This window comes from Onychomys torridus, chromosome 8 (assembly GCF_903995425.1).
Source record: "Onychomys torridus chromosome 8, mOncTor1.1, whole genome shotgun sequence".
Classification (NCBI taxonomy): Eukaryota; Metazoa; Chordata; class Mammalia; order Rodentia; family Cricetidae; genus Onychomys; species Onychomys torridus.
In genome coordinates this window covers 53,015,172-53,029,776 of record NC_050450.1, presented here as the reverse complement: position 1 = coordinate 53,029,776, position 14,605 = coordinate 53,015,172, and positions in this window count along the sequence as shown.

The window sequence follows — 14,605 nt, the reverse complement described above, 5'->3', positions numbered from 1 at the left end:
CTCAAATTGTTCCCCTATCCAAACAGAACCTACTTTCCTTACACCTTTGAAAGTTTGGACCTTCTAGTCTACTGTGGACCAGTGCCTGTCACCCTGAGACCTCCCTTCCCTACCTGACAGGGTGAGCCTACCATGTTACCCAAGCACACTTTTGTTCACTTATGCATCTTATTCCTCATTTCATTAGTTTTGTGATTATCAAACACTTCTAAGTCCATTCCCACCTGGGAATGTCTTCATTTCGCTCCCCAACTTGATTAATTATTACCCTGGTTATTAAACACAGAAGGAATAAGAATCACCTGGACTTGTGGTTGTGGCCCCAGCAACTGGGGAGTACGGTAGTCATCACTCTGGCCTTACAAGAAAAGCACCTCATACAAACACTCCATGACTTCTCTCAGGTCCATTGCAGAATGCAGGGCTCGGGTCAAGTTACTAGCCCAAATCTGGAGAGGCTGGAAAACCCAGCAGTGACAGCCAAGGCCTCCTCACCTGACTGGGGGCTGTTAGAGTCAGAAGCTGGAAGCGGCTCAACAGTGCTCATTTGCCTGAACCACACTGGCGGGTGCCCATGGACTACCAGAAAGTGGACATTTCCAGACAGCAGATGCAATCATGAATTTTATTTCTAGGAAGCCCACCAGTTTCTCAGTGAAGAACAAAGAGGAATCTGAAGACAGGACTGGCAGGGGAAAGACAAATATCGACTTTTCAAAATGGCCAGAGAGTTCTTGGCATGATAGACAGCGCTGTACAGACAATGACTCAGCAGCATCTTATGATACGAAGGGAAAGAGGGAACGTGTCCCTGCCCAGCTCACTCTACTTGCTGCTCACATGGGAGGGGAGGAAGGAGTCCTATACAACCCTTGTGACAACCACAGCTCAGGAACCTTGGCCTGCTGCACAAAGGCTAGAGTTAACCAGAAGGTCACAGGAAGCTTCCACGGCTGCACCATAAGGCACAGCACAGGCAGGGATCCTCGGACAAAAGCCCATGAGAGCCACAAGAACTTCAGGCATAGATTCTGATTAAGAAGAAGTTCTTAGGCCTAAAGATAATATGAAAGACAGAAACAAGAACCTAGAAGGATCAGAAACCTCGGACACCTGCTCTATAATCACATTAAACAGTTTAATTCTCTGCACAAAACCTCACATTGACTTTTTTTTTTTTTTTAAATTTCAGTTCATATTATTGATACATTCTGCTAAGCTTTGGCCAAAAATTATGAGGTACACTCAAGTAAATAACCTCTCACGTTCACACTGGAAACCCTATTTAAACTCCAGGAGTATTACACACAGCCATGAAGGTAGAGGGGGAAATGTTGGGAAGAAAAAGGGTTAAATGGGTCAAAGATGCAATTAAGAAACATAATAGGGAGAAGGACTACAAGTCATTAGACACACGTAGGGCATACTAGGAGTCAGACAAACAAGCACTAGAACAGAAAAGGAATACTGAAAACATGGACTGAAGACAGAAAGCAAGTGTCAGGAGCACACCCTGGAAGGACACGTCATCGGACCAGATAAACCTTGTTAGACAGCCGTGTTAGATGCTCAGCCAAATCGGCTGCCAATGTGCAAAGCCCAGGAGGGAACAAAGAGAGGTTGACTGGAAGTCAAAATGCAATGCTAGAAGTCAGAGCAGGGTGGCAGGAACAACAACCGTGCACAGCTGGCCTTCTGCAGACTAGATGTGGATGAAGAAAGAATCTGTGAACCTGAAGGCCTGTCAGTAGCAACTCCCCAAAGTAAAATGCAAAGAAAAAATTAAAAATATATGGAATAGTTGTAAATGTGTAAAATACATACAACGAGAATTTTGTAAGAAAAGGAGACAAAGTAGGAAAAAAATGTAATTTGAAATAATAATGGTAGAAAGTTTCACCAAATGAACAGGAGACAGAATACTATATAGAATCTAGGGTTTAGAGACTATCAACTCACAAAATGTCTAAAACTGTTACCCCATATACCAAGGCACAACCTTGTTCATTGTGGAGAACTGGAGTCAGAGAGAAAGTTCTGAAGGGTGGAACATGGGGTGGGAAGCTCCTCACAGAGAATACTGTGAGAAGAGAATGGAGTGAGACAGTTACCATATCAAGTGCAAGTGGACCCAGTTAGCCTTGGCTCTACTCCTCAAACTGATCATTCCCTTTAAGTCCAGGAGAAGTAATGACTTCCTACAGTAAATCAAAGTGTCTTCTATGCAGCTTCCCTATGGGGTTGTAATGGGTCTTCGTAGCAGAAGACAGGCACTGGTCAGAGCTGTGCTGATGGGAAGGGGTGTGGTGTCATAGGTGATTCAAGTAAAATCACATCCTGACCTTTTAGACTTGAAAAGGACCTGAAATGATGTCATTTAAAGTGATGACAGCAAACACTTGAGGCACTGATGCCATGCAGATAGCAGCATATCATGGTGGCATGGGGAAGAGTCACTGAAAATGCCTTTTCCTCTGTTTAGCGATGTTTGTGTATACATGACATGATTCCAGGGCTTCCTTCCCACTTCATATTGGATGAACACTTAGGGGGCTACGCCCAGGGACGACTAATTCTCCCAGCAGTTGTTAGTTGCCTGAACTTTCTGTCCAGGAGAGAAGTGCTGTGGGATTTCTCCCTTCCATGTACAGATTGTTTTCTATTGAAAGAAATACAACTGGTATACAAAAGAAAAGATAAAATTGGATTATGCAACATGTTGATTAGACCTGGAGATGACAGAAGGGGAAAGAAATGCATCCAAACTGCCATCTTAATCTAAATGCTCCTCTAAGGGTGAATGAACATTTCAATATAACAATAGAGATGGAGACTGGCACAGCAGACTTCCATAAAGGAGGGATTTAACTATGTGCCCAATTACAAAGACTTCACAATGAAACAGATAGATTAAAAGTAAAGGAAGGGAGCCAGGTACCACATGACACTAATGGAGAGGAAGCTCAAATCTCTGTGCTCCTTTAGAACTAAGGGAGCTTGAGAAACACTGCCAGGCTCAGAAAGATTGTATATAATGACAGGGAGTTGGCTTTCCCAGGTGGCATAGTGACCTTTAACCTAAGAGTAGACCGTCAAAGATGCAAAGCAAAGATGGCCAACACTGAGCAAATGGAAGTGGGGATACCAGTGCCCTCTCTTTGACAGATGCAGGAGATGGGACAAGGGTATGGTTGACTGTGCTGCCCATCAGCTTGAGCAACTGGACATTTACCAAGAACTCATCCAATCACATCACAATACAAGTTCTTCTAAAAGACACAGGGAATATTCACAAAGGCAGATTAAATTCTGGGCCACAAAACATGGCCCAGTAAATGTAAAGAAAAGGTTTGATCAGTGTAGAGTTAATGGCTGGGACCACAGTTTTCTAGACTGTAAGGGGAGGAGATAAATGCTCACATGGTATTAAATTATAATTGGAGACATTAGCATGAATTCATGTTTAGTACACTGGAAACCTGGTGTTTATATATAGGACTACTTATACAAATATGTACATAAGTGCACTAGTTTACACACATACTGTATATGGCTCTGCCAGCTCAGAAATCTTGGAAGCAATAATGCCCAAGTGGTATTGGACATGACTGGCCCTCCGTTCTTGGTTTCTAATGCCATTTCATAAAAGGTGCAGTGCTCCTTGAGGAAATAGCCATTTTTGGTAACTCAATGGAGACTATTTTGTCATGGCAACAAGTAAAGAAGTGCCTCAAACCAAAAACATAATCAAAGATGTCACAGTCCTAGCTTGCTCTCTGTTGTGAGATAAAACCGTAATCAAAACCAATGTGGGGGAAACAGTGTAATAGGTCTGTTACATCTTACAGGTTGCAATCCACCATCAATGGAAGCCAGGACAGGAGCCGAAGCAGAGGCCCTAGAGGAAAGAAAGCTGCTTACAGGCTTGCTTGCTTTCCATGGTTGTCTCAGCCTGCTTTCCTATTCAACCCAGGACTACCTGCCTGGGTATGCCATTGCCCACAGTGGGCAGAGCTCTCTCACATCAATTATTTTTTCACAGATATGCCCACAGGCCAATCCCTCAATCGTGGCTCGCTCTTCTCATGTGACTCAAGTTTGTGTCAAGTTGACAAAAACCAACCAGCACAGTAATTAACACACAGTGATGGAGTTATGTCCCAGGCCCATGACCAAAAGTGGCTTCTACGGTCAATGTAATATTGGACTGAGTATAAAGTATAAAATAATATCCACTCATGCATATTCATGTGAAGAAATAATTCATTGAAGAGAAGAAGAGGCAGATCTTCCGCATAGAAGGAGCACAAATAATTTACACAGATCCTTACTACCATGGAGGTGAAAGAATCTTCACCCTTGGACAGGGGCAAAAAGAGCAATTTTATAGTGTATATATGACAAATATCACTTAGCCAGGTGGTCAAGGGTCAACATCAATAGTGATGGATCATGTTGACAGGCCTAACCCTAGGTGGGATGTATTGAAAATGGTGGTTCTTTGTCTGTTCTTCCTTCCCTAGGCCCATAGCTTTAGCCCAATCATGAGAAAACTAGATGCACTGAAATAGGACTACTCTACAAGACATTTGAATTGCTCTCCCCAAAACTATCAAGACTGTGCAAACAAGTGCAGCCTTGGGGCCTAAAGGGCCAAGTTCAGTGTAATGCCATGCTATGGGAGGTTTGGGGAACAGAAAGTGGTCTAGGGTATAAACTAAGGAAATCTTCAGAAAAAAAAAAAAAAAAAACCAACCCCATATACATACACACACACACACACACACACACATATATATCAGTAGGTTTTCAGTAACTGTAAGGAATATGCCCTACTAGTGCAAAATTTTAAGACAGTAATCATACAAGAAGCTGAATGTTGAAATTATGGTGGCTATCTCTACTATCCTTTTAATCATTCTGTAAATCTATAACTATTCTAAACTCCACGAAGTACATATTTAAATTAAAGCAGACTCTGAAGGCACTGTTGTCAATAACCAGTGGTCTTCATGGGAAACCAGGCTGTTGTTCTTGTGTGGGAGATGGGATCTTTTTTCTTCCAGTCTTCTGGAAGCCTTCAGACTTTATTTATTTTGTTAAATCCATGCTGTTCTTCAGTTTCATGACACGTTTTCAGATGTGGTCTCCTTTCATTTATCTTAATCATCAATCATCACATGATAGCCTTTTTATTCCAAGGGACTTCATGGTTTCCATCTAGGCTGCTTTCCTTATGTATTTGACAACTTTCTCCTTGCTGATTGCCTCCTTGTTGCTTCTCACGGTAAGATGAGCTGGCTAGAGCGGCTCACACCTGTATTCCTCATTCTGCACACCTTCCTTCCTGACCTCCAGCTTGTCTTCTAGACATCCCCTGGTGTCTTATTTTTGTAGTCTTACTTTTTCATTTCCAAGACTTTGATGCTCCGAGCTTTCACTTGCCAACATCCCATTTTCAATCAATACACTTTCCCTCCAAATATATTGGGAATAAGGCATATTGGTCTTATTTCTTTTATGTTAACCTGATTCTTTGGGTGTCATTTCTGTTTATTTGTGAGATGTAACATGAATCCTAATGGGTCTTAATAATAAAAACCCGAGTCAGATGTAGGGGTAAATGCTGAAAGATCAGAGAGACAAGAGCAAGCCACAGCCACCACCAGCCAACTCCTCAGCTTGAAAGAGATTGAGCTCCTGTCTCCTCCCACCTTATATTTTTCTCTCCATCCAGCCATATCACCTCCTGTCTCTACCTCCCTAGGGCTGGGATCAAAGCTATGTGCCACCACTGCCTGGCCTCTATGGCTGACTAGTGGCTTAGCTCCACACTCTGATCTTCAGGCAAGCTTCACTTGTTAGATCACACACAAAATATCACCACAATGAGACATTTAACTTCTTTTTTTCTATGCTAACTAGTTTTCATTGCATAGTTTTTGATTGCCCTAACTGTGAATATAAATGTTCATGTTGATGACTGCTTGGGATCTATGTTAGATTCCTGTGCACAAGGTCTGCCTGACCCTTAGACTTCTGAGAAGGGAAGCGAGGTTTCTCATAAGACAGAGTAGAAGGGGGCTGACTTCTGTAACGTGACGGTCATCCAGACATAGAACCAGATGTCCACAGTGTAAACTTTTCCTGGGCAGTGTGTTTTTTTCAGGGAAAAGGTTGGAGATAGTAGGTTTCCTACTCTCAAGTGGGAGTGGGCATGAAGAACTGCTTGCTACTCATGGGTAAGTCTTCAAGTGCTTTCCCTCTGCCCTGTCAGGCCTCACTCCAGACATCAACACCTGCCACTGGCACCTGGAGAGCCCCACTGGATTCCTCTAAAAGGTAAGCTTCTCATCACCCTGGACTCCTTCCTAACTAAATGTTCAGACCCCTCCTTATCATACTGGTGTCTACTTCTGAAGTCCAAAAGCCTACTGGTTGAGTGTCCTCAATGGCTACCATTTTTTCTCTCTGTGTATCTGTGACTTCATTTTCTTGTACAATTGCATACTATCATCCTGAACTCTGAAAATAAAGAGAAATAAAAAGTGTGTGTACTTGCAACCTTGAGTTTAAGGCAACTCAAAGCTTCAAATCATCTCAAAAATGAATGTCTTTTTAAATAAATAAGCAATTGTAAAATATAACTCACAGTATTTACATTGACTTTATTTTCTAATTTATGACTACATGTAAGGCCTCCATTTTATACTTTTAGTATTCTGATATTTTATACACCTGAAGGGGTCCCTCTAAATCATTTTGTCAGCACATGTGAGGAGATCAGACCAGAGTACTTCTTGATGTTGGAGACCAGCATTTGGGTTTTGGAGGAAGCTCCATGCTGTTGAGATCCTGGCTTTCACATTGATTGTGAAACATTGAGCAAATACTGGGTTTCTCTAAGCCCCAACTCTCCCACTTTAAATCCACCTTTTGTGGCTGGTGAGATGGCTCACTGGGTAAAAATTTTTATCATGAAGCCTGTCCACCTGAGTTTAATCCCTGGGAACCACATGGTAGAATATATAACCAACTCCAGGAAGGTGTCCTCTGACCTCTATATGTTCTCTCTCTCTCTCTCTCTCTCTCTCTCTCTCTCTCTCTCTCTCTGTCACGCACGCGCACGCACACACACACACACACACACACACACACACACACATATACTCACTATTAAGATCATAAAATGCAAATGATTCTATTAGATTTTTTTTTCTTCTTCAATAAAAAGAATACCTGAACTAATCAACTTATAAGGAAAAGGGGCTTCTTTTGCTCAGGATTTTAGCCCTTTCATTCTTGTTGGTTGGCCCCATTGCTTTTGGGTCTGGGGTAAGACAGTGCATCATAGAAGGTGAATTTGAAAAAAATCCCTCTCACCTCACAGCTGGAACATGAAAAAAAGAGAAAAGAAGAGGCTGGGTCCAGATTGCCCCTCAAGGTGGCATCTCTAACGACAGAGACTTCCCACTAAGCTCCACCTGCTGAAGATCCTACTGCTTCCCAACAGCACCATAGGCTGGAGAACAGTTGATACAATAAAGGCCAATGTTTCCTGGAGCTCCGAAGGGGCCCGAGTGGGATTGCATACAGGTAAAGCGCCCACAATGCAGTGCATGTGACTCCAGCCTAGGAAGCTCATCACTGTAATTAGCACAATTGTGATGAGGGTCTAAAGAACATCTATGTTCAATAAATGTTGGATTGTATAATAAATGATTATCTAATTTGTTCTCCATTTCCTTTTTGACATTCTACATGGCAGAAGTGTTGCAAGGGAAAGCAGAAGGCCATCCAGTTCTGTTAGGAAGAAAGAGTAAGGGGCAGTCCCTGCTCCAGTGAGACAAGTTGACAGGGAGACAGTACAGCAGAGTTCATGTGAGCACCCACCTTCCAGGTGCAATCTGTTTGCTTGTTTTGATTAGTTCCCTTTCTATTGTAGGCCACACTTCTGAAGAACAACAATAAATCTTGTGACTCCAGCACAGTGGCTCCCAACCTGTGCTTGCGACTCCGTTGGGGGTTGCATATCGGACATCTTGTATAGAAGGTATTTACATTACCATTCATAAGAGTGGCAAGATTACAGTTAGGAAGCAGCAACAAAATGATTTCATGGTTGGGAGTCATCACAACGTAAGGAACTGTGTTAAAGGGTCTCAGCACTAGCAAGGTTGAGAACCACTGCTGGGAGAGCTTAGATTTGGCTTCAGAGCAGGACTGCAGAGAGCAACTCTCAGGAGGCATTTAGCTTTCCAACACAGGGACTCGATCATAGTATGAATACACGAACAGCCTTCTGAGCTCGGAAAACATAAGTTCCCAACAAGAAATAAAAAGGAGCTGCAGGGCAGGCTTAAACAAAATAATCCCACAGGAGGGACAAGAGGCAAGTGCAGCCAGTGGGGGCTTGGGAAAGGACACAGTTAACCTTAACACCAAACCCAGAGATTCATTCTCTTGTTATGATTCAGGGGCGGCGGGAGCCATTGTGGGGAAAAGCACCCCAGATTCCCCACGCCTAGGCTTTTATTAATTTTGTGTGCCTTGTCTGCCGAGTATGTGCTTTTCCCATTTGTTTGAGCAGCTCAGGAGGGAAATGAGTATACTCCTTCTGGCATACATTTCCCCATTTACCAGGGTCAATGTTTACATTAATAACACAGCACCCTATACGCGGTGCTCGTTCTGTTAACCTCACACAGCTGCTAATTAGCGGGTCACTTGCGGGTTAGAGGTGCGCTGGTGTTGCGCTTCTCGGCTGGCCGGCGTGTTATTATAACAACTGTAAATGCCATATGCAGCAGCCATCCGGTTGTGCTCAGAAGCCCGTTTGTGTAATTACCGGCATTAGCCAGAGATGGAGCCTGCCAGCTGACATTCAAGGGGCAATAATAACTTAATTTTCACCGCAGCAAATTGGCTCCCTAACAGGGAGTATAGTCCTACACTGGACTTGGGGCTGGCTTGAGAATTCCCACTAGCAGATTTCAGTGCCAAGCCTCTCCCTGCCCTGACTTTTCCACCAAAAGATGACCTGACTTCATACTGTACCATGAGTCATTCCCAAAGGAAAAAGACTATGTACAAGTATGCAGAGACACATGGATATTATGTACATTCCAAAGAATACATATTAATATTGATTCCAAAAGCATTTGAATATATATGTTCACACACACACACACACACACACACACACACACACACACACACACTGATGTGAACTTTAATTTGGTTCAAATGGAAGATTAATCATAACTAGTGATCTTTAAAAATTTTTTGGATTCATGAAACAGCATGTTGCTATGTATCCTTGATTGGGCTATTACTTATTACATAACATAATGAGCTGACTGTAAACTCACAGCAATTCTCCTGCCTCTGCCTCTGCCTCCTGAGTACTAGCACTACAGCTATGCACCAACCTGTCTTTAATGAGCCAAGAATGCTCATTTCCCACCCAGAGCCTCAGTTCAGGAAATTCTGCCATGTGCCAGTGTTTGGACTCCATAAACCCTAGACTCTTCACAGACCCCTCACTGGACACTGGCCATGCTCAGTTTTGCTCAAGTCTTTCCTGTGGCCAACATCTCTCTCCTTCCATTTTCAATTCATCACATCCCTCCCCTCGGGCCACCAGATAAGATGATCCTTTATGGCTGTGTCATTTTAGACAGTTTATCACAAGTCTCTTGTATTATACAGGGTGATTTCTGGTCAGACTTATTTCTTGGAGTTGACTGGGGGAATGTGTCCGTCTTGGTAACACCTAGGGTGTCTTTCATCCACCCGGCTGGGATGAAAAGAAATTGTTAAAGTGAGATAGATACAGACAATAGAAGAGGTGAACTATTACCGTCATTCTATTCTATAAATTTGTCTAGAACTTAGTTCTTGACAGCTGAGACAGAAGCTATAAACGATTTATGATTTATTTCTTACTTAAAAGGAAAGTCTTCTTTAAAGGGTAGCATACAGATTTCCCTAGCTATACAAATGTTAGATAATAGTTTATGTATAGTTAATATCTATATGTTTACATGCACTTTTTTTCAAATGTAATTTCTTAACTGTACTTTTGTTTTTATTTCTGCCTATTCTTGTTAGGTTTTGTTTGTTGTTTAAATGAGATGCAAACTTTTCATGACCTAGGAAGAGGTGGCATCCTTTAAAATGTTCAGTGAAAGACATAAAACACTGTGAAGACTCCATGGATACAGTCTTATATTAAGATTATCTAGTGGGAGCTGAAAAGAAGGTTCCATAGTTCATAGTGCTTGCTGCCTGTTCTGAAGATTCAAGTTTAGTTCCCAGAAGTCATATTTAGTAGCTCACGACTCTTTGTAACTCTAGTTCCAGGGAATCCAATATTCTCTTCTGACCTCTGAGAGTACCTGCATACACATGACATATACTCACACAGACACAGACCCCCCCCAACACACACATACTAAAATAAGTCATCTAGTGATTAATATTTTTGAACATAAGGTCCAGAAAGACAACTATAAGCAAGGCTATTAAAGTCATATACATGATAGGCTCCTTTTTCCCGTTTTTTTTTTTTTTCTTTTTTGTGAAACTTGACTTTGTGAAATGCTTGCTGTATATTATTTCTTCGTCCTTGAGAAGAAATATTAGTATATACTTTTATTGGGATGCTTTCAAACTCTAGTGAGAAGAAACATTTCTAAATTCTCTTTTACCTTGTCCTGGCTGTAGGTATTGTTGGGAAATGCTAGGTTTAATGGGTGTGTTGGTTTGAATGACATATCCCTCACATTTTGGGGCATTTGAATACCTGATCCCCACTTGGTGTTGTTTGAGGAGACTCGGGAAGTGGGGACTTGTTGGAAGGAGGACAATACGGGGGTGGGCTTTGAGGTTTCAAAAGCCATGCACCATTCCTAGCTCAACCTCTCTCCACTTTCTGCTTGGGGGGTTCAAGATATGAGCTCTCAGCATTTCCTGCTATAAAATAGGTCTTTTAAAATATGATTGCATCCATTTTGCAAATAAAGAAAATTAACTTAAATTAAACAGTTGCCCATGCTCCAATGGCCCTATAGCCCTGGTTAAGACTGCCATCCAAATGTTAGCCACTGGTGACTAAATGTCTGCTTGTGTTCTGGTGAGACAATTCTTCATTGTTTGTTCTTGAACTTCATTTTACATATAATGCCATGAGCAAAACCTGTACTTTGTGTAGTGGATGTCATTAGTAATCCAGTCACATCTCCTCAAGGCCAATCGGATTTCCATCTTCAACTCTTGTGGTAGGTAGCTACTCATGGCTCCTATCAGCTCCTTTTCTAGGGTGGGTCTCCCAAAGTGAAAGAGATTGTAGGAGACTGCATCTTCCTTACTCTGGGCACAGGGACAGGACACAACCGACGTGAGAACACATCCCTTTGCCTGGGATGTGACCTAATCTGTGACATACGTGACTGGAGATGGGGGATGTCTGTGGGCTCATCAGGAGTCAGCGTTAGCTCTGACTCTTTTCCACTGCTCTTTTTCCTCCTCTTGTGACCCAAGAGCATTTTTAGTGCATCATTTTAACAAATCCCCCAGGGCCTCATCCATGTTGGGAAAGTGTGCTACCACTAAGCTATAACCCCAAATCCTCTTGTTGCTTTATGTTTTCAGACAGGCTCTCACTGTGTAGCTATGGCTGGACTTGAACTTGTGGTCTTCCTGCCTCAGCTTCCTGAGTAGCTGTGATTACAGTGCTGTGCCACCAGGCCTGGCTCTGAATCACTTTAAGAGTCTTTTCATATCACTCTCTGCTCAAATGGATCCTCCTTGGGATATTTGGATGTTTAAGTCATCTAAAGAAAATATTTTATACTTTAATTTTCACTTTAATAAATGAGGTCAAATATTAGTTCATACATTTAAGAGTCTGTATGCGTTGCACTCTGAGAAATCTTTGAGTACTGTTCATGTAGCATGTAGTCTTCAGGGTGAAGTGTAGGGTATTTTCAGTCTGCTGGGGTCACTTCCCTTCTTCTGTTTCTTATTCACAGCTGATAGCATGGCTCCTGTTTCATTCATTCCCAGAGTTCTTTTTGCTGCTTTTGCCTATCTAGTTCTATGTCCATTAACTTCAGAATCAGATCATCTGATTCTAGCTAAGACATGACTGATGCTTTTATTAGAACTGTGAATGTTCAGTTTACCTGGATGGAAGAGCAGTTGTTGTGAGTCTTTCTAGCTAAACATGGAATGACTTCATTTGCTATGAATGACTTCTTTTATTGCCTTTGGATTGTACCAAACTTTTTATGCACAAAGAGATTACATTTTTTAAGCCTATTCATATCTTTTATTTATGTATTCTAAATGGAGAAATTTATTCCATTGTGTGTTGTAACTGGTTGCTGTTCTCATATATGAATGTATTTGATTCATAAATATATGGATTTTTTTCTTGTATACATCCAAGTTCCCATACTATTTTAACAATGTTTTGAGTTGATTCTCTAGAGTATGTCAAGAGCTTAATCACATGCTATGGTGACAACTTGGCCTCTTCTTGCCCCAAGTTTATGCCTTCAGATTCTTTTATTTTATTTTTTTTAGATTTATTTATTTTTGACCAGGCATGGTAATAGTAGCACATGCCTTTAATCCTGAACTTGGGAGATAGAGGCTGCCAGGTGTCTGTGAGTTTAAGGCTGGCTACACACACACACACACACACACACACACACACACACACACACACATTTTATGTGTATGGCTGTTTTGCCTGTATGTTATCTCTTCACCACATGCATGCCTGGTGTCTGCAGAGGCCATAAGAGGGCATCAGATTCCTTGGAACTGCAGTTATAGACAGCTCTGAACCATTGGGTAGGTTGTGGGACCCAAAGTCAGGTCCTTTAAAAGAATAGCAAGTGTTGTTACCCACTGCCATCTCTTCAGCCCCGACCTTCAGCTTCTTATCCTTCTAAATGTTGCCCAGAACAAGAACAAGAGTAAGGAAGTTTTACCACAAATTCAAGGACATCTTTCAATTGTCTTTGACTTAGGCAGGAATTGTTCTCATATTTTCCATTAACTATAATGCTAACTATTGGGATTGATATATTAGCATCTGTTTTATTCATTTATTAAAAAATAACTATATATTTCAACTAAGAATGAGGTAGGGGAACAGAACTGATTATTCTTATCAGTGAATAAAGAATGAGAGAATTAGATAGGATTTTCTCATTGGAAAAACATTTCAAAGATTAATGGATCTAAGCTTGGGGCATCAGTGAACAAATATCCTAAGAAGAGAAACAACCTATGATTAAAATTTTTTTATCATGAGATTCCAAACTACTCGAAACATCTTGTAAAAGCATCAAACCCAAGTCAGAGTAAGTCCCTAGGTACAGCTGCTAATGTCCAGGAAGCACAGGGGCAGAGAGACATGTTAAACTGTGCCATGAGTACACACGCTGTAGTATACAGGCTCTGCGACAATCCAACCCACACAGTAAATCTCAGGGATCTGGCTTGCTTCTGTATACCTGGACCTATCCACAATGCCCACGTGGCAAGTTAGGGTTGGCTACCCAGAGGCTATTAGGGCTGGGGGGGGGGCTTCCCCTGGGGTCAGAAGATTTTTCAAGGTTCCTGAATAAACTGCAGAAAGAAGAGCTTGGTGTTGCGTCTTCCTTGCTGGTCGAGGCGGTCGCGACAGGTAGTATGTTGGCAAACCAGCATGTTCATCTAAGAAGCTTTTGATGTGTTGTGTTTTGCCATTTTTATTCTGATAATACCTCCACTCTGGCCATTTAAAAAACATCCAAAGAGTCGTCACTAAATGTAGAACCCAAAGAAATGTTGAATCTGCTCTGATGAGCCAGTGAGTTCTAGGAGACTGCTTAGTGATTGTCACAAACCATTCATTCTTTCATTTTATGCCATAGTCTTGGGGTGTACTCACTTGCAGGGTTTAGTACAACCTATTTGTATGAGTATGGACGTTGCATTGTTTCAGTGGGGTTTAAAATAAGATAGGTATATATATATATATATATATATTAGAATCCAGTCAGGGGACAGTTGGCCTTCTTTCTCTTTAGTGACCACCAATATTTTTTCCTGAAAGAAGGCAGCTTTCTGAACTCTTCTGTTAGTAATGTGGGACTTTTTAGGGAAAAAAATGTAGAGGATGAGTCTGGGATAGGAAATAATAATGGTTGTTACTGTAGGGCACGGTGAGAGAAGCCAAGGGAACTAGACAATTTTGACTCGAGTGAGTGAGTGGTCTCTGCCTGCATGTGATAAAAAATGGAAGATAGAGACATGAAGTAAAACTCTAGGCTCACATGTGTCTGACTAGTATCATATGGATTAAGTCAACAAGTGCTTTGTAAACAATTCAAATGTATTGGATTATTGTAGGCTTACAAACTGATTTAGGAGACATGAAATAAAAATTCACTTGCTTGCTGTTCCCTATGCTTCTGAGACTCTACAACTCTCCCACACTGCTGTGTTCAAGCCTATCAGAGGCTGGGCATCTGGCTTCCCTGCCAATTCAGGAGACTCTGGGAGAGTCTTGATTCCCCGGCCCCATTCCAGAACTTCCAGATCT